Source organism: Antedon bifida, chromosome 1 (assembly GCF_963402885.1).
Source record: "Antedon bifida chromosome 1, ecAntBifi1.1, whole genome shotgun sequence".
Taxonomy (NCBI): Eukaryota; Metazoa; Echinodermata; class Crinoidea; order Comatulida; family Antedonidae; genus Antedon; species Antedon bifida.
Window position 1 is genome coordinate 15,315,975 of NC_136226.1, and position 20,889 is coordinate 15,336,863.

The following is a 20,889-nucleotide window of genomic DNA, read 5'->3' on the forward strand; positions in this document are numbered from 1 at the left end:
GTCTCTCTCTTGGAACCATTCAATGAGAGTTAAGCCGACGGACCATATGTCCGAGAATGTTGTACCTTTTTCGTTGTTTAGAAGGGTTTCTGGCGACATATACTCGGGGGTTCCAACTGCATATACCCCAGTGGTGGTTGAAGCTACACTAAAAGATTTAACCTTTGCCAAGCCAAGATCACAAAGCTTAGGTAAGAAATCTTTTCCAATGAGTATATTTGCAGGCTTTATATCTTGGTGAATAATTATAGGGTCATGCTCATACAAATAAACAACAGCTTCCAAAACACCTTCGGCTAGACTGATTTTCTTATTTGGCATATCCACCTCGTCATCATGCAAGTAAATCACGTCTTCCATGTTCTCGCCATCAATAAACTCTGTAACAATGAAGACGTACGATGGCTCCAAATATGTCCCAACAAATCTAACGATATTCTTATGTGCGATGAGTTGATGAACAGCAGCTTCATTGAAGATTAACTTCTCGGGACGTTTTCCTCGTTTCATACGTATTCGCTTAATAGCAAAAAGAGCCATGATTTATTGCGTTTGTGAAGTCACAGGATATCGATTGTTCAATGTTTCCCGGTCCACACTCTAACTTTTGATTCACTAGGTTTGCTGTTTTAACTTCAATGGGATTGGTAACTGATTTGACAATTTAGATCGTAATTGATTTTCTGTTAATTTCCTCTAGCTCACCCTCATCTTACCTTTAGTAATTCTTACCTTTAGTAAAGTTAAGAGGCAATGAGTTTTTAAACTCGTAGGGAGCCTCTTCTCTCATATGTGTGTGTGTTTGTCAAGTTTGTTTTTGAATGAGTTTGCACTCTTGCTATTGACAACAGATTCGGGCAGCGAGTTCCACTTGTTAATTATTCTTGTATCAAAAAAATTATTCCGTTTAGTTGAGTTCCATCTAGGTTTCTTTAATTTAAAAGTTGAGCCTCGAGTGATATTTGGACCAACTTCAGATGCTAATTTAAAAAAGGAGTGGCGATCTATATTTTCGTAACCATTCAAAAATTTAAGAACTTCGATGAGGTCTCCGCGTTCCCTTCTTTCCTGTAAAGTTGGTAAACCAAGCTGTATCCTGCGCTCTTCATAAGGCAAATTTCTGAGTTCTGGTACAAGTTTTGTTGCTCGTTGTTGGATTTTCTCAAGTTTATTGATGTCTTGTTGTAGATATGGTGACCAGGCTTGAACTGCATACTCCATAACCGGACGCACGAGGGAAGAATAAAGCGACATAAACATCTGTTTATCCATATATGTAAAGGATTTCCGTATTCGGCCTACAATTGAATTGGCTTTGGCTGCAACTTTAGAAACTTGTGTCGACACTTTAAAGTCAGACGTTACATAGACTCTGAGGTCTTTCTCAGTAGAGGTTGTATCAAGAACTGTACCATCAATTGAATAAGTGTGTTTTGGATTTCTGTTTCCAATGTGCATTACTTCACATTTAGATTTACTAAACTCCAGTAGCCACTTCTTACTCCACTGCTCAAGTTTACTCTAATCATTCTGCAGGGCATCTCGGTCGTTAACTGAATCAATCTTACGAAAAATCTTAGCATCGTCTGCAAATAGTTTACCATCTGATTCAATATTATCAAGTAGATCGTTGATGTAGACTAAAAATAAAGCCGGACCAATAACTGTGCCTTAAGGCACACCACTGAACACAGGTAACCAACTTGAAACCGAACCTTTGATTGAAACACATTGACGTCTATTTTCTAAAAATCCACTTATCCAACTTAGAATATTACCTTGAATGCCATAAGCTTGCAATTTAATTTTCAACCTAATGTGCGGAACTGTGTCGAAGGCCTTACGGCAGTCCAAGTATGTAACATCAACGGGATGTCTGTCGGCGAGAGCATTTTCTACAGCAAGAAAAAATTCAAGCAATTGTGTTAAACAAGAACGATTAGTACGAAAACCGTGTTGATGTTTGGTGAGAATATTTTTAGTTTCGAGATGGATCATAATTGTGTTAGTTATGATTTTTTCTAAAATCTTACAGATAACTGAAGTTAAACTAACAGGGCGGTAATTTAGGGGAACAGACTTGCTGCCATTTTTTAAAATTGGTGTAATGGTTGCGTCTTTCCAGGCAGCTGGTATTTCACCTGTTGCTAACGACTTTCTGAACAGTAATAACAGTGGAGGGGATATGTTGTCACAGCATTCTATCAACACTTTAGGGTGGATGCCATCAGGTCCAGGGGATGATGAATCACGAAGATTTTTAATATGCATTTTAACATCATCAAGTGTAAAGTCCACATTAGTCAAAGGATGTCCATGAACAACAGAAGCCATGTTTGGAATATTACGATCATCTTCTACTGTAAAAACTTTTTGGAAGGCCTCGTTCATTATTTCACTTGCTTCCTGGTTGGTGGAAGAAAAAGATCCATCCTGTTTTTTTAGTTTGGATACCCCTTCCTTAATTGAAGTTTGACTACGAACATAGCTATAAAATGCCCTCGGATTTCTCTTAGCATTTAGTGCGACATCCTTCTCGAAATTAGCTTTAGCCATTCTTACTGCCGAAGTAGCATCATTTCTGGCCTTACAGTAATATTTATGTCTTTTGTTAGACCTATGACGTCTGTAACGTTGCCATGCATCCTCCTTCATTTGAACTTTATTTAGTGCGAATTTTGTCATCCACTTCTGTTTACTTGGGCGGAGATTTGTGTTCACAATGTTTTTCGGAACACAATCAGATATCAAGAAGTTAATCTTATTGTGAAAAATGTCCCACATTTCTTGGACAGATTTGGTTTCGAACAAGCTTTCCCAATCAACATCAGCGAGTTGGGCATTCATTGCAATGAAATCACCTTTAAAAAAATTAAATTTAGTATATTCTTCTGCGCTTTGATCAACAAAACAATCTAATACAAAATCAAAAATTATAACGGCATGGTCGCTTTTCCCGACTGGAGCATCATAACGTAAAATATCAACATCAAGTTCATGTTTACTAAAAATTAAGTCAAGTAATGAAGGCTCGTCGTCTCCTCTTACACGTGTAAATTGTGTCACATGTTGCGTCAAAAACGAGTCATTGACTATATCTAAAAGTTTCTGTTGTTCACTCAATTCGCCGCGTCTAGTAGAAAGAGTATCCCAGTCTATATCTTTAATATTAAAATCACCGCAAATTAAAATCTGGTCAGTTTTGTATGAATTAAATTTCAACAGCGTATCCCTGATCATCTGGTTGTATTCACCTCGAGAGCTAGGGCTACGGTAGACACAAGCGATAAGAGCAGATTTCTCTCCATATTTCAATAGACAAGTTATCACTTCTATATCAATCCAGACTTCGTCAATTACAACTTCAGAAACAATATCCTTGCGCACCAGGATTAGGACGCCACCACCTCCATCACTTGGAATTCTATCTCTATTATTATTATTATTTTTATTATTATTTCTTTATTTCATATGAAACATTAAAAAGGCCAGATTGTGGGTAACTTTTACATGCATGTACCTTAGACCAATAAAAATATACCAAATTTGAAACATACAAAATAATTAATTATACAAAGATTTGTATGATAGCCTTCAAAATGCAGTTATAGCAGCCAGGCTGTTCTATTTTAAGGACACATCCATTTGAGTTGATCGGTTGATTGTCTTTAAACCATTGGTAAGAAATACCTGGGTGGTTATGATTTCGGGACACTAGTCCTAAAGTCAAATGTCCTTCATCGATGCCCCAAACTTCATCAGGATGATTTAAAATGACAAAAGGGTCTGTGCTTTCAACTTTTGATGATGGAAACTCGTATACACTGCAGTTTGTATTATCAAACTGAACGAAGACTTTGCTTCCTATAGAGACTTCACCCACGCTGTACCCATCATTAAGTGGATCCACTGTGTCAGGATTGTCGTAAATGCATTCACTTCTCGAAGCAATTATCCTGCTTATTTTATCACTGTAAGACGATTGTATGTCTTTAAAGTACCAAATTACAAGAGGCTGTGGTGGCATGACTTGTCCATCCAATACAACATGCAGTCCATTATCCGAAAGCGCATTTGAAGTAGGAGGTTTTGTAGCTTGCTGTACTGCCAAAATCAGGTAGGTCTATTAGATCATTATCTTGTGAGGTGAAAGCTGGATCATTAGTTGTCTCATCATCTTGTGAGGTGAAAGCTGGATCATTAGTTGTCTCATCATCTTGTGAGGTGAAAGCTGGATCATTAGTTGTCTCATCATCTTGTGAGGTGAAAGCTGGATCATTAGTTGTCTCATCATCTTGTGAGGTGAAAGCTGATTCATCACTTGTAGACTTAAATTTTGTTGAGATATACCACCTTAAAACTCCTGATGGTTTTTCTTTCTTATATACTTCACCCACTGTGTGGTTAGTAAGGGTTTTGGACATGGAAAAGTCACAAAGTGCGATGTCAACTTCTTTTATTATTTTATACCCCTTTTCGATATCCCGTCTGGGAAAAATAGTTTCGTGGCTTCTTCAATAATGTTGTTACCATCTGCGTCCTTTGACACCGTAATTTTTCGGGTTCCTCCACCCTTCACCTTCCGCACTTGTTGCCCTTTATGGAGCCATGCCCGTATGACGTAATTTTAAGTCGTAAGTAACGTTGCGCATTTCTGACGTCATTCACAATAGCAGGTGCACAACTTCACGTGAATGCCCACATGTTGACAAAGTTATAAAATGTTATGTTTACACATTTTTGAGATACGCGTGACAAAAATAACAGAAAGAAGAATACAGAAGAAAAAAAGATGATGAAACAGGACAGTTACAAGGAGTTATCCGCTGAATGCGGATAACTTAAAAAAAAAGAACTAAGTTGCGGATAACCAACAAAGAATATGAAAAAAAAAGATATTTACAATCACAAGGGTTATAACCAATAAAGATTTTATACAATAACAATAGGTGATCATTTTATTCTAAATGATCACCTAAAAAGATTCAATGGATCTTATGCCGAAAAAACAATTGACGCAAGAGGTAAAACACTTTGAAAAACAATCTTGACACTGTTCGAATTAAAAGATGCAATTTTTGCAATGAAACATAATAAAGCGCCTGGTACTGACGGCTTTACCGTTGAATTTTATCAATTTTTCTGGCCTAAAATAGGCTCATTAACCTTTAATGCTCATAATACATGCTTTAAAGATGGGAAACTATCAATATCACAAAAAAGAGGGGTAATATATATATTAATGCTACTAAATTTTTCGCGTAATTTTACATATCTCCTCCAAAATCACTGAAAGGTACGTGCTCACATTTGGCACACTGATGTTTATTGAGGGGCCGCACACGATAGGCTATGTCACTTTCCTGAATTTTAAGGATAAACACTAAAAAAAGGCAAAAAATAGCAGTAATTTGATGTCTCAGCGACCATGTTACGTCACTGTATAACCTATGCAACCTCCTCTGTTGTGTACCGCCATGGCCAGATCTACAAATACCATGCCGGGCCGCTAAATAAACAGTCTTTAGTCAACCTTATCGAATGTCAGATTTTATAGTGTAAATCGCGCAAACCTAAAAAAAATTGCTGTAAGTTGGTTTTTTTTTGGGCGAAAAACATCATTTTTGGGTAAAATGTCAGATTTTACAGTGTAAATCGCGCAAACCTAAAAAAAACCTGCGCAAACCTCAAAATCACATATTATTGGCTCTACCATGACTAAGACTATCATAGCAAGTAATTTATGAAAAATAATTATGAAATTGCTGTAAGTTGGCTTTTTTTTGGGTGAAAAACATCATTTTTGGGTAGAATGTCAGATTTTACAGTGTAAATCGCGCAAACCTCAAAATCACATATTATTGGTTCTATCATGACTAGGACTATCATAGCAAGTAATTTATATAAAAAAAATTATGAAATTGCTGTAAGTTGGCTTTTTTTGGGGCGAAAAACATCATTTTTTGGGTAAAATGTCAGATTTTACAGTGTAAATCGCTCAAAACTAAAAAAAACCTGCGCAAACCTCCTCAAAATCACTTATTATTGGTTCTATCATGACTAGGACTATCATAGCAAGTAATTTATGAAAAATAATTATGAAATTGCTGTAAGTTGGCTTTTTTTGGGCGAAAAACATCATTTTTTGGGTAAAATGTCAGATTTTACAGTGTAAATCGTGCAAACCTCCAAATCACATATTATTGGTTCTATCATGACTAGGACTATCATAGCAAGTAATTTATGAAAAATAATATCATGAAATTGCTGTAAGTTGGGCGAAAAACATCATTTTTTGGGTTAAATGTCAGATTTTATAGTGTAAATCGCGCAAACATCCTCCAAATCACTTATTATTGGTTCTATCATGACTAGGACTATCATAGCAAGTAATTTATGAAAAATAATTATGAAATTGCTGTAAGTTGGCTTTTTTTTTGGGGCGAAAAACATCATTTTGGTGTAAAATGTCAGATTTTACAGTGTAAATCGCGCAAACCTAAAAAAACCTGCGTAAACATCCTCCAAATCACGACTAGGACTATCATAGCAAGTAATTTATGAAAAATAATTATGAAATTGCTGTAAGTTGGCTTTTTTTGGGGCGAAAAACATCATTTTTGGGTAAAATGTCAGATTTTACAGTGTAAATCGCGCAAACCTCCAAATGACATATTATTGGTTCTATCATGACAAGTAATTTATGAAAAATAATATTATGAAATTGCTGTAAGTTGGGCGAAAAACATCATTTTTTGGGTTAAATGTCAGATTTTACAGTGTAAATCGCGCAAACCTAAAAAAAACCTGTGCAAACCTCCTCCAAATCACTTATTATTGGTTCTATCATGACCAGGACTATCATAGCAGGTACTTTATGAAAAAACTAATCATGAAATTGCTGTAAGTTGGCTTTTTTTTGGGCGAAAAACATCATTTTTTGGGTAAAATGTCAGATTTTACAGTGCAAATCACGCAAACCTAAAAATTATGAAATTGCTATAAGTTGGCTTTTTTTTTGGGTGAAAAACATCATTTTTTGGGTAAAATGTCAGATTTTACAGTGTAAATCGCGCAAACCTAAAAAAAACCTGTGCAAACCTCCTCCAAATCACTTATTAGTGGTTCTATCATGACTAGGACTATCATAGCAAGTAATTTATGAAAAAAGAATTATGAAATTGCTGTAAGTTGGCTTTTTTTTGGGGTGAAAAACATCATTTTTTGGGTCAAATGTCAGATTTTACAGTGTAAATCGCGCAAACCTAAAAAAAACCTGCGTAAACCTCCTCAAAATCACTTATTATTGGTTCTATCATGACTAGGACTATCATCTATATATAAATTATGGTTAATTCTGACATATGCGAGCACAATGCAAAAACTTCGGTACAAATCTCCGACTTGGATACCTACCTTATCTATCTCAGATGTACCGCGAAACGTAGATTTGATAACATTAGTTTTCACATCGACGCTATTGTTCCAAATGACAAAATTTAGCGTTACCTATCGAAATTTGTGGATATCACAGGGTTATTTTCACACACTCGCGCTGTTGTTCAACTGGCTTCCGGGTACGTCACTTCCGGCAAAATGGCCGTTGGTGGCGCCATGCAATAATAAATAAAAAAATATTTTAGTGGTTTAACGTATCGTGAACTACTGAAATTAATTTGTTTTAGATATTCAACTAATCAATTATATTGATTAAAGGCATTTACTTTACGTGAACTACAATTTGTTTTAGTAATTTAACTTTTATTGAAGGCCTTTACTTTTATGTGAACTACAATGTGATTTTAGTGATTCAACTGAATCGTGAACTACAATTTATTTGTTTTAGATATTCAAATATCAATTATAAAGGCCTTTATGTGAAATACAATTTGTTTTAGTAATTTTACTAATTATTTATGCTATTTATTAATCATTTTATCAAATTTAGGTGCGATTCAATGTTACTATAGGAGGCAAGGCCTACCAGGGAAACACCTTTACTGTTTATCGATTATTTCTGTTGCTTGCTCTATTTATAATTATAAATGGTGTCTACTACGACCGAAATATAAGTAGGCTACGAAAGTTGTTATTTGATCATTTTGTTCCAAAATTAACAAGATGCTGTTGTCATGATATATTGTGATACAAATGTTAAAGCCCCGCTCACTGTCACCCACGTTGATGTATGCTTTTGGTCTCTTGGTATGGTCACGTTAGAGACTGTTTCAGTGATTGGTGACCCCTAATAACGGTTTCCTCCTGTGTGTAACGTTCAGATAATATATATATATAATAATATAATATACGTATACTGTTCTTTACAATTATATTATTTGCATTAATACCAATTGTTGTAATACCAATTGTTGAAAGTTTTTACATCATTACAGGGATAATTAATGTACATTTTGTTTACAAATAAATAAATCTATTGAGTGACTTTTCCCCTTTACGTTCCTAACCACCGATTGCTGTCAAGTGTTTATACATCATTACTGACAGGTACGTAATCAATCATAATTGGTATACATTTCGCATCTTACCAAACTTATTTTCAGTACAGGTTCAAATCTCACACACACAAGACCGAATATAATAATTAGACTATATTGTTCTCTATTCGTACATTTTTAAAACTCTAACTTGCTACATTACCCTGGAAGCGATATTTTTGGCGTACCTAATTTATGGACCACCATGAAACATCACAAAATAAACATACATTACTCATCAGTCAAATGCATAGGTGTCACCCGGGCTTCAATTTCCAGAGGCGTTGGTCATGTTTTCGAGGACCATTCGTGTACACCCACTAGAGGGTGCGCAAGCGAACCCTCTAGTAGCAAGTAATTTATGAAAAAAAATAATTATGAAATTGCTGTAAGTTAGGTGAAAAACATCATTTTTTGGGTAAAATGTCAGATTTTACAGTGTAAATCGCGCAAACCTAAAAAAAAACCTGTGCAAACCTCCTCCAAATCACTTATTAGTGGTTCTATCATGACTAGGACTATCATAGCAAGTAATTTATGAAAAAAGAATTATGAAATTGCTGTAAGTTGGCTTTTTTTTGGGTAAAAAACATCATTTTTTGGGTAAAATGTCAGATTTTATAGTGTAAATCGAGAAAACCTAAAAAAACCCTGCGCAAACCTCCTCCAAATCACTTATTATTGGTTCTATCAAGACTAGGACTATCATAGCAAATAATTTATATAAAAAAAATTATTAAATTGCTGTAAGTTGGTTTTTTTTGGGGCGAAAAACATCATTTTTGGGTAAAATGTCAGATTTTACAGTGTAAATCGCGCAAACCTAAAAAAAACCTGCGCAAACCTCAAAATCACATATTATTGGCTCTACCATGACTAAGACTATCATAGCAAGTAATTTATGAAAAATAATTATGAAATTGCTGTAAGTTGGCTTTTTTTTGGGTGAAAAACATCATTTTTGGGTAGAATGTCAGATTTTACAGTGTAAATCGCGCAAACCTAAAAAAAACCTGCGCAAACCTCAAAATCACATATTATTGGTTCTATCATGACTAGGACTATCATAGCAAGTAATTTATATAAAAAAAATTATGAAATTGCTGTAAGTTGGCTTTTTTGGGTAAAATGTCAGATTTTACAGTGTAAATCGCGCAAAACTAAAAAAAACCTGCGCAAACCTCCTCAAAATCACTTATTATTGGTTCTATCATGACTAGGACTATCATAGCAAGTAATTTATGAAAAATAATTATGAAATTGCTGTAAGTTGGCTTTTTTTGGGCGAAAAACATCATTTTTTGGGTAAAATGTCAGATTTTACAGTGTAAATCGCGCAAACCTAAAAAAAAACCGGCGCAAACCTCAAAATCACATATTATAGGTTCTACCATGACTAAGACTATCATAGCAAGTAATTTATGAAAAATAATTATGAAATTGCTTTAAGTTGGCTTTTTTTGGGCGAAAAACATTTTTTGGGTAAAATATCAGATTTTACAGTGTAAATCGCTCAAAACTAAAAAAAAACCTGCGCAAACCTCCTCAAAATCACTTATTATTGGTTCTATCATGACTAGGACTATCATAGCAAGTAATTTATGAAAAATAATTATGAAATTGCTGTAAGTTGGCTTTTTTTGGGCGAAAAACATCATTTTTTGGGTAAAATGTCAGATTTTACAGTGTAAATCGCGCAAACCTCCAAATCACATATTATTGGTTCTATCATGACTAGGACTATCATAGCAAGTAATTTATGAAAAATAATATCATGAAATTGCTGTAAGTTGGGCGAAAAACATCATTTTTTGGGTTAAATGTCAGATTTTACAGTGTAAATCGCGCCGCAAACCTAAAAAAAAACCTGTGCAAACCTCCTCCAAATCACTTATTATAGTCCATGGGCTGGAGGGGGTTACCGTGCACCCCCCACACAGTTAAACTTTTTTGGTATCATTTTCTTCCCACGGACATATAGAGTGAAAAAATCGATGTTAACATGAAAAATATAGGGATGCATTGTATGTACTTGCGTCATTTGTAATGATCATCAGTGTTTTATCTTCAAATATTTTTTGGGGTAGGGGGTAACATTTATCCTAATAACTCAAGAATCCAACATCTAATTAGTATTATCTTGGTACCATTGTGTAGCATACATCTTTTAAAATCTTTTAAAATTTAAATAAAATTAATCGGAAGATTGTTAAGGTCAATAGAGGTCAAAAGGTCACTGACCTTTTGCAAAATGCAAATTTTTCCCAAAATATAGATAAATTTCAATATCGTATCTACAATTTTCAATATTTTTTATCTTAATTGTGTTTTACTTGTGCTTACTGACATATTGAATAAGAAAATATATGTTAACAAGATAAAAATTGCAGTTCATTATATACAAATTGTTATATTTTATTGTTAAAAATTGCAATAAAAATACATTTTTTAGGGTAGGGGATAACAATAATAGCAATAACCCAAGAATCAAACATCTAATTAGTATGATCTTGGTGTCGTTGTGTAGCATTTATGTTTTTTAATCATATAAAATTTGAATAAAATTAATCAAACCATTTTTAAGGTCAGTAGAGGTCAAAAGGTCACTGACCTTTTGCAAAATTGCAAATATTTGCCATAATGAGATACATTTCAATATCAAATCTCCAATTTTCAATATTTTTTATTTTAATTGTGTTTTACTTGTGTTTACTGACATATTGAATAACAAAATATGTGTTAAAATGAAAAAAATTGCACTGCATTAATACCATTGTCATGTAATTTTGTTATTCTTCAAAATTACAATAAAAAGACATTTTTGGGGTAGGGGGTAACATTTATTCTAATAACCCAAGAATCAAACACCTAATTAGTATTATCTTGGTACCATTGTGTAGCATACATCTTTTAAAATCTTATAAAATTTAAATAAAATTAATCGGACGATTAGTAGGGTCAGTAGAGGTCAAAAGGTCATTGACCTTTTACAAAAATGCACATTTTTGCCAAAATATAGATAAATTTCAACATAGTATCTACAATTTTCAATATGTTTTATCTTAATTGTGTTTTACTTGTGCTTACTGACATATTGAATAAGAAAATGTATGTTAACAAGATTAAAATTGCAGTTCATTATACACAAATTATCATTTTTTATTCTTAAAAATTGCAATAAAAATACATTTTTTGGGGTAGGGTGTAACATTAATACCAATAACCCAAGAATCAAACATCTAATTAGTATGATCTTGGTGTCGTTGTGTAGCATTCATGTTTTTTAATCATATAGAATTTTAATAAAATTAATTGAACCATGTTTAAGGCCAGTAGAGGTCAAAAAGGTCACTGACCTTTTGCAAAATTGCAAATATTTGCCATAATGAGATACATTTCAATATCAAATCTCCAATTTTTTCAATAATTTTTATTTTAATTGTGTTTTACTTGAGTGTTTACTGACATTGAATAACAAAATGTGTGTTAACATGAAAAAAATTGCAGTGCATTAATACCATTGTCATGTAATTTTATTATTCTTCAAAATTGCAATAAAAAGACATTTTTGGGGTAGGGGGTAGCATTAATACCAATAACCCAAGAATCAAACATCTAATTAGTACGATCTTGATATCGATGTGTAGCATATATGTTTTTGTAATCATGTAGAATTTAAATGAAATAAATTGAACGATTATTAAGGTCAATGGAGGTCAAAAGGTCACTGACCTTTTTCAAAAATGCACATTTTTGACAAAAATATAAATATTTCAATATCAGATCTCCAATTTTCGATATTTTTTTATTTGAATTGTCTTTTACTTGTGCTTACTAACATATTGAATAAGTGTGTTAAGATAAAAAATGTCAGTACATTGTATAAAAATTGTCATTTTTTAATTGTTAAAAATTGCAATAAAAAGACATTTTTGGGGTAGCGGGTAACATTTATAAGAATAACCCAAGTATCAAACATCTAATTTGTATGTTCTTGGTATCGTTGTGTAGAATTTCAAATAAAAATTATGCAGAATTTAAATAAAATTAAACAAAATGCTACACAACGATGCCAAGAATATACAAATTAGATGTTTGATTCTTGGGTTATTCTTCTTCTTATAAATGTTACCCGCTACCCCAAAAATGTCTTTTTTAATTTTTGTAATCACTGACCATTGCAAAAGGTCAGTGACCTTTTGACCTCTACTGACCTTAATCAAACACCTAATTAGTACGATCATGATATCGATGTGTAGCATATATGTTTTTGTAATCATGTAGAATTTAAATGAAATTAATCGAACCATTTTTAAGGTCAGTAGAGGTCAAAAGGTCACTGACCTTTTGCAAAATTGCAAATATTTGCCATAATGAGATACATTTCAATATCAAATCTCCAATTTTTTCAATACTTTTTATTTTAATTTTGTTTTACTTGTGTTTACTCTGACATTGAATAACAAAATGTGTGTTAACATGAAAAAAATTGCAGTGCATTAATACCATTGTCATGTAATTTTATTATTCTTCAAAATTGCAATAAAAAGACATTTTTGGGGTAGGGGGTAGCATTAATACCAATAACCCAAGAATCAAACATCTAATTAGTACTACCCCAAAAATGTCTTTTTTAATTTTTATACAATGTACTGCAATTTTTTTATCTTAACACACATTTTCTTATTCAATATGTTAGTAAGCACAAGTAAAAGACAATTCAAATAAAAAAATATCGAAAATTGGAGATCTAATATTAAAATATTTGTATTTTTGTCAAAAATGTGCATTTTTGAAAAAGGTCAGTGACCTTTTGACCTCCATTGACCTTAATAATCGTTCGATTAATTTCATTTAAATTGTACATGATTACAAAAACATATATGCTACACATCGATATCAAGATCGTACTAATTAGGTGTTTGATTCTTGGGTTATTGGTATTAATGCTACCCCCTACCCCAAAAATGTCTTTTTATTGCAATTTTGAAGAATAATAAAATTACATGACAATGGTATTAATGCACTGCAATTTTTTTCATGTTAACACACATTTTGTTATTCAATGTCAGAGTAAACACAAGTAAAACAAAATTAAAATAAAAAGTATTGAAAAAATTGGAGATTTGATATTGAAATGTATCTCATTATGGCAAATATTTGCAATTTTGCAAAAGGTCAGTGACCTTTTGACCTCTACTGACCTTAAAAATGGTTCGATTAATTTCATTTAAATTCTACATGATTACAAAAACATATATGCTACACATCGATATCATGATCGTACTAATTAGGTGTTTGATTCTTGGGTTATTGGTATTAATGTTACACCCTACCCCAAAAAATGTATTTTTATTGCAATTTTTAAGAATAAAAAATGATAATTTGTGTATAATGAACTGCAATTTTAATCTTGTTAACATACATTTTCTTATTCAATATGTCAGTAAGCACAAGTAAAACACAATTAAGATAAAACATACTGAAAATTGTAGATACTATGTTGAAATTTATCTATATTTTGGCAAAAATGTGCATTTTTGTAAAAGGTCAATGACCTTTTGACTTCTACTGACCCTACTAATCGTCTGATTAATTTTATTTAAAATTTATAAGATTTTAAAAGATGTATGCTACACAATGGTACCAAGATAATACTAATTAGGTGTTGGATTCTTGGGTTATTAGGATAAATGTTATCCTCTACCCCAAAAGTGTCTTTTTATTGTAATTTTGAAGAATAACAAAATTACATGACAATGGTATTAATGCAGTGCAATTTTTTTCATGTTAACACATATTTTGTTATTCAATATGTCAGTAAGCACAAGTAAAACACAATTAAAATAAAAAATATTGAAAATTGGAGATTTGATATTGAAATGTATCTCATTATGGCAAATATTTGCAATTTTGCAAAAGGTCAGTGACCTTTTGACCTCTACTGACCTTAAAAATGGTTTGATTAATTTTATTCAAATCTTATATGATTAAAAAACATGAATGCTACACAACGACACCAAGATCATACTAATTAGATGTTTGATTCTTGGGTTATTGCTATTATTGTTACCCCCTACCCCAAAAAATGTATTTTTATTGCAATTTTTAACAATAAAAAATAACAATTTGTATATAATGAACTGCAATTTTTATCTTGTTAACATATATTTTCTTATTCAATATGTCAGTAAGCACAAGTAAAACACAATTAAGATAAAAAATATTGAAAATTGTAGATACGATATTGAAATTTATCTATATTTTGGGAAAAATTTGCATTTTGCAAAAGGTCAATGACATTTTGACCTCTACTGACCCTACTAATCGTCCGATTAATTTTATTTAAATTTTATAAGATTTTAAAAGATGTATGCTACACAATGGTACGGTAAGATAATACTAATTAGGTGTTGGATTCTTGAGTTATTAGGATAAATGTTACCCCCTACCCCAAAAAATATTTGAAGATAAAACACTGATGATCATTACAAATGACGCAAGTACATACAATGCATCCCTATATTTTTCATGTTAACATCGATTTTTTCACTCTATATGTCCGTGGGAAGAAAATGATACCAAAGAAGTTTAACTGTGTGGGGGGTGCACGGTAACCCCCTCCAGATCATGACCAGGACTATCATAGCAGGTACTTTATGAAAAAACTAATTATGAAATTGCTATAAGTTGGCTTTTTTTTTTTGGCGAAAAACATCATTTTTTGGGTAAAATGTCAGATTTTACAGTGTAAATCACGCAAATCTAAAAATTATGAAATTGCTGTAAGTTGGCTTTTTTTGGGTGAAAAACATCATTTTTGGGGGTAAAATGTCAGATTTTACTGTGTAAATCACGCAAACCTAAAAAAAACCTGTGCAAACCTCCTCAAAATCACTTATTATTGGTTCTATCATGACTAGAACTATCATAGCAAGTAATTTATGAAAAAACAATTACGAAATTGCTGTAAGTTGGCTTTTTTTTTGGTGAAAAACATCATTGTTTGGGTAAAATGTCAGATTTTACAGTGTAAATCGCGCAAACCTAAAAAAACCCTGAGCAAACCTCCTCCAAATCACTTATTATTGGTTCTATAATGACTAGGACTATCATAACAAGTAATTTATAAAAACAAAATTATGAAATTGCTGTAAGTTGGTTTTTTTTTTGGCGAAAAACATCATTTTTTGGGGTAAAATGTCAGATTTTACAGTGTAAATCGCGCAAACCTAAAAAAAAAACGGCGCAAACCTCAAAATCACATATTATTGGTTCTACCATGACTAAGACTATCATAGCAAGTAATTTATGAAAAATAATTATGAAATTGCTTTAAGTTGGCTTTTTTGGGCGAAAAACATCATTTTTTTGGTAAAATATCAGATTTTACAGTGTAAATCGCGCAAAACTAAAAAAACCTGCGCAAACCTCCTCAAAATCACTTATTATTGGTTCTATCATGACTAGGACTATCATAGCAAGTAATTATGAAAAACAATTATAAAATTGCTGTAAGTTGGCTTTTTTTGGGCGAAAAACATCATTTTTTGGGTAAAATGTCAGATTTTACAGTGCAAACCTAAAAAAAAACCTGTGCAAACCTCCTCAAAATCACTTATTATTGGTTCTATCATGACTAGGACGTTCATAGCAAGTAATTTATGACAAAAAAAAAATGAAATTGCTGTAAGTTGGCTTTTTTTTTTGGGTGAAAAACATCGTTTTTTGGGTAAAATGTCAGATTTTATAGTGTAAATCGCGCAAACCTAAAAAAAAACCTGCGCAAACATCCTCCAAATCACTTATTATTGGTTCTATCATGACTAGGACTATCATAGCAAGTAATTTATGAAAAATAATTATGAAATTGCTGTAAGTTGGCTTTTTTTTGGGGCGAAAAACATCATTTTGGGGTAAAATGTCAGATTTTACAGTGTAAATCGCGCAAACCTAAAAAAAACCTGCATAAACCTCCTCAAAATCACTTATTATTGGTTCTATCATGACTAGGACTATCATCTATATATAAATTATGGTTAATTCTGACATAGGCGAGCACAATGCAAAAACTTCGGTACAAATCTCCGACTTGGATACCTACCTTATCTATCTCAGATGTACCGCGAAACGTAGATTTGATAACATTAGTTTTCGACGCTATTGTTCCAAATGACAAAATTTAGCGTTACCTATCGAAATTTGTGGATATCACAGGGTTATTTTCACACACTCGCGCTGTTGTTCAACTGGCTTCCGGGTACGTCACTTCCGGCAAAATGGCCGTTGGTGGCGCCATTCAATAATAAATAAAAAAATATTTTAGTGGTTTAACGTATCGTGAACTACTGAAATTAATTTGTTTTAGATATTCAACTACTACTACTACATTTACTTTACGTGAACTACAATTTGTTTTAGTAATTTAACTTTTATTGAAGGCCTTTACTTTTATGTGAACTACAATGTGATTTTAGTGATTCAACTGAATCGTGAACTACAATTTATTTGTTTTAGATATTCAAATATCAATTATAAAGGCCTTTATGTGAAATACAATTTGTTTTAGTAATTTTACTAATTATATATGCTATTTATTAATCATTTTATCAAATTTAGGTGCGATTCAATGTTACTATAGGAGGCAAGGCCTACCAGGGAAACACCTTTACTGTTTATCGATTATTTCTGTTGCTTGCTCTATTTATAATTATAAATGGTGTCTACTACGACCGAAATATAAGTAGGCTACGAAAGTTGTTATTTGATCATTTTGTTCCAAAATTAACAAGATGCTGTTGTCATGATATATTGTGATACAAATGTTAAAGCCCCGCTCACTGTCACCCACGTTGATGTATGCTTTTGGTCTCTTGGTATGGTCACGTTAGAGACTGTTTCAGTGATTGGTGACCCCTAATAACGGTTTCCTCCTGTGTGTAATGTTCAGATAATATATATATAATAATATAATATACGTATACTGTTCTTTACAATTATATTATTTGCATTAATACCAATTGTTGTAATACCAATTGTTGAAAGTTTTTACATCATTACAGGGAGAATTAATGTACATTTTGTTTACAAATAAATAAATCTATTGAGTAACTTTTCCCCTTTACGTTCCTAACCACCGATTGCTGTCAAGTGTTTATACATCATTACTGAAAGGTACGTAATCAATCATAATTGGTATACATTTCGCATCTTACCAAACTTATTTTCAGTACAGGTTCAAATCTCACACACACAAGACCGAATATAATAATTAGACTATATTGTTCTCTATTCGTACATTTTTTAAACTCTAATTTGCTACATTACCCTGGAAGCGATATTTTTGGCGTACCTAATTTATGGACCACCATGAAACATCACAAAATAAACATACATTACTCATCAGTCAAATGCATAGGTGTCACCCGGGCTTCAATTTCCAGAGGCGTTGGTCATGTTTTCGAGGACCATTCGTGTACACCCACTAGAGGGTGCGCGAGCGAACACTCTAGTAGCAAGTAATTTATGAAAAAAAAAAATTATGAAATTGCTGTAAGTTAGGCGAAAAACATCATTTTTTGGGTAAAATGTCAGATTTTACAGTGTAAATCGCGCAAACCTAAAAAAAAACCTGTGCAAACCTCCTCCAAATCACTTATTAGTGGTTCTATCATGACTAGGACTATCATAGCAAGTAATTTATGAAAAAAGAATTATGAAATTGCTGTAAGTTGGCTTTTTTTTTGGGTAAAAAACATCATTTTTTGGGTAAAATGTCAGATTTTACGGTGTAAATCGCGCAAAACTAAAAAAAACCTGCGCAAACCTCCTCAAAATCACTTATTATTGGTTCTATCATGACTAGGACTATCATAGCAAGTAATTTATGAAAAATAATTATGAAATTGCTGTAAGTTGGCTTTTTTTGGGTGAAAAACATCATTTTTTGGGTAAAATGTCAGATTTTACAGTGTAAATCGCTCAAAACTAAAAAAAAACCTGCGCAAACCTCCTCAAAATCACTTATTATTGGTTCTATCATGACTAGGACTATCATAGCAAGTAATTTATGAAAAATAATTATGAAATTGCTGTAAGTTGGCTTTTTTTGGGCGAAAAACATCATTTTTTGGGTAAAATGTCAGATTTTACAGTTTAAATCGCGCAAACCTCCAAATCACATATTATTGGTTCTATCATGACTAGGACTATCATAGCAAGTAATTTATGAAAAATAATATCATGAAATTGCTGTAAGTTGGGCGAAAAACATCATTTTTTGGGTTAAATGTCAGATTTTACAGTGTAAATCGCGCCGCAAACCTAAAAAAAAACCTGTGCAAACCTCCTCAAAATCACTTATTATTGGTTCTATCATGACTAGGACTATCATAGCAAGTAATTTATGAAAAATAATTATGAAATTGCTGTAAGTTGGCTTTTTTTGGGCGAAAAACATCATTTTTTGGGTAAAATGTCAGATTTTACAGTGTAAATCGCGCAAACCTCCAAATCACATATTATTGGTTCTATCATGACTAGGACTATCATAGCAAGTAATTTATGAAAAATAATATCATGAAATTGCTGTAAGTTGGGTGAAAAACATCATTTTTTGGGTTAAATGTCAGATTTTACAGTGTAAATCGCGCCGCAAACCTAAAAAAAAACCTGTGCAAACCTCCTCCAAATCACTTATTATTGGTTCTATCATGACCAGGACTATCATAGCAGGTACTTTATGAAAAAACTAATTATGAAATTGCTATAAGTTGGCTTTTTTTTTTTTACGAAAAACATCATTTTTTGGGTAAAATGTCAGATTTTACAGTGTAAATCACGCAAATCTAAAAATTATGAAATTGCTGTAAGTTGGCTTTTTTTGGGTGAAAAACATCATTTTTGGGGGTAAAATGTCAGATTTTACTGTGTAAATCACGCAAACCTAAAAAAAACCTGTGCAAACCTCCTCAAAATCACTTATTATTGGTTCTATCATGACTAGGACTATCATAGCAAGTAATTTATGAAAAAACAATTACGAAATTGCTGTAAGTTGGCTTTTTTTTTGGTGAAAAACATCATTGTTTGGGTAAAATGTCAGATTTTACAGTGTAAATCGCGCAAACCTAAAAAAACCCTGAGCAAACCTCCTCCAAATCACTTATTATTGGTTCTATCATGACTAGGACTATCATAACAAGTAATTTATAAAAACAAAATTATGAAATTGCTGTAAGTTGGTTTTTTTTTTGGCGAAAAACATCATTTTTTGGGGTAAAATGTCAGATTTTACAGTGTAAATCGCGCAAACCTAAAAAAAAACGGCGCAAACCTCAAAATCACATATTATTGGTTCTACCATGACTAAGACTATCATAGCAAGTAATTTATGAAAAATAATTATGAAATTGCTTTAAGTTGGCTTTTTTGGGCGAAAAACATCATTTTTTACAGTGTAAATCGCGCAAAACTAAAAAAACCTGCGCAAACCTCCTCAAAATCACTTATTATTGGTTCTATCATGACTAGGACTATCATAGCAAGTAATTATGAAAAATAATTATAAAATTGCTGTAAGTTGGCTTTTTTTGGGCGAAAAACATCATTTTGGGGTAAAATGTCAGATTTTACAGTGTAAATCGCGCAAACCTAAAAAAAACCTGCGTAAACATCCTCCAAATCACGACTAGGACTATCATAGCAAGTAATTTATGAAAAATAATTATGAAATTGCTGTAAGTTGGCTTTTTTTGGGGCGAAAAACATCATTTTTGGGTAAAATGTCAGATTTTACAGTGTAAATCGCGCAAACCTTCAAATGACATATTATTGGTTCTATCATGACAAGTAATTTATGAAAAATAATATTATGAAATTGCTGTAAGTTGGGCGAAAAACATCATTTTTTGGGTTAAATGTCAGATTTTACAGTGTAAATCGCCCAAACCTAAAAAAAAACCTGTGCAAACCTCCTCCAAATCACTTATTATTGGTTCTATCATGATAATGTAGGCTGGTATGTCGTTTATATGAATGTCGTGTATATTTTTTGTTAAAAGCAAACTTTGACTTTATTTCATATCTTGATAATATAAGGAATGAAAAAAAATATGTTGCCATTTTTTCTAAAGAAATTTAAAGGACCAAATTCAAGATGGCCGCCAATACTCAAATAACCCTATTTAAAACCAGAATATCACCAATAACACAAATTATGAATGTGGAACAAGTCTGTTTTGATGGTATTACACATTATACAATCTTAACTATGTATAGCGATAATCTGTCGGCCATCTTGGATTTCAAAATGGCCGCCACTAAAAAATAAATTTAAATAATTTTTGTTGTTTCAACACAATGTTCTAAAATAGTCACTTCTCATAGGATTGTC

The 20,889-nt window shown here is 32.2% G+C and overlaps 1 long non-coding RNA gene across 1 annotated transcript in view; it reads right to left on the bottom strand.

The window, feature by feature from the left end:
• Nucleotides 1-20,889, bottom strand: part of LOC144844143 (uncharacterized) — a 187,905-nt gene that overhangs the window by 18,368 nt on the left and 148,648 nt on the right. The window lies entirely within an intron of this gene.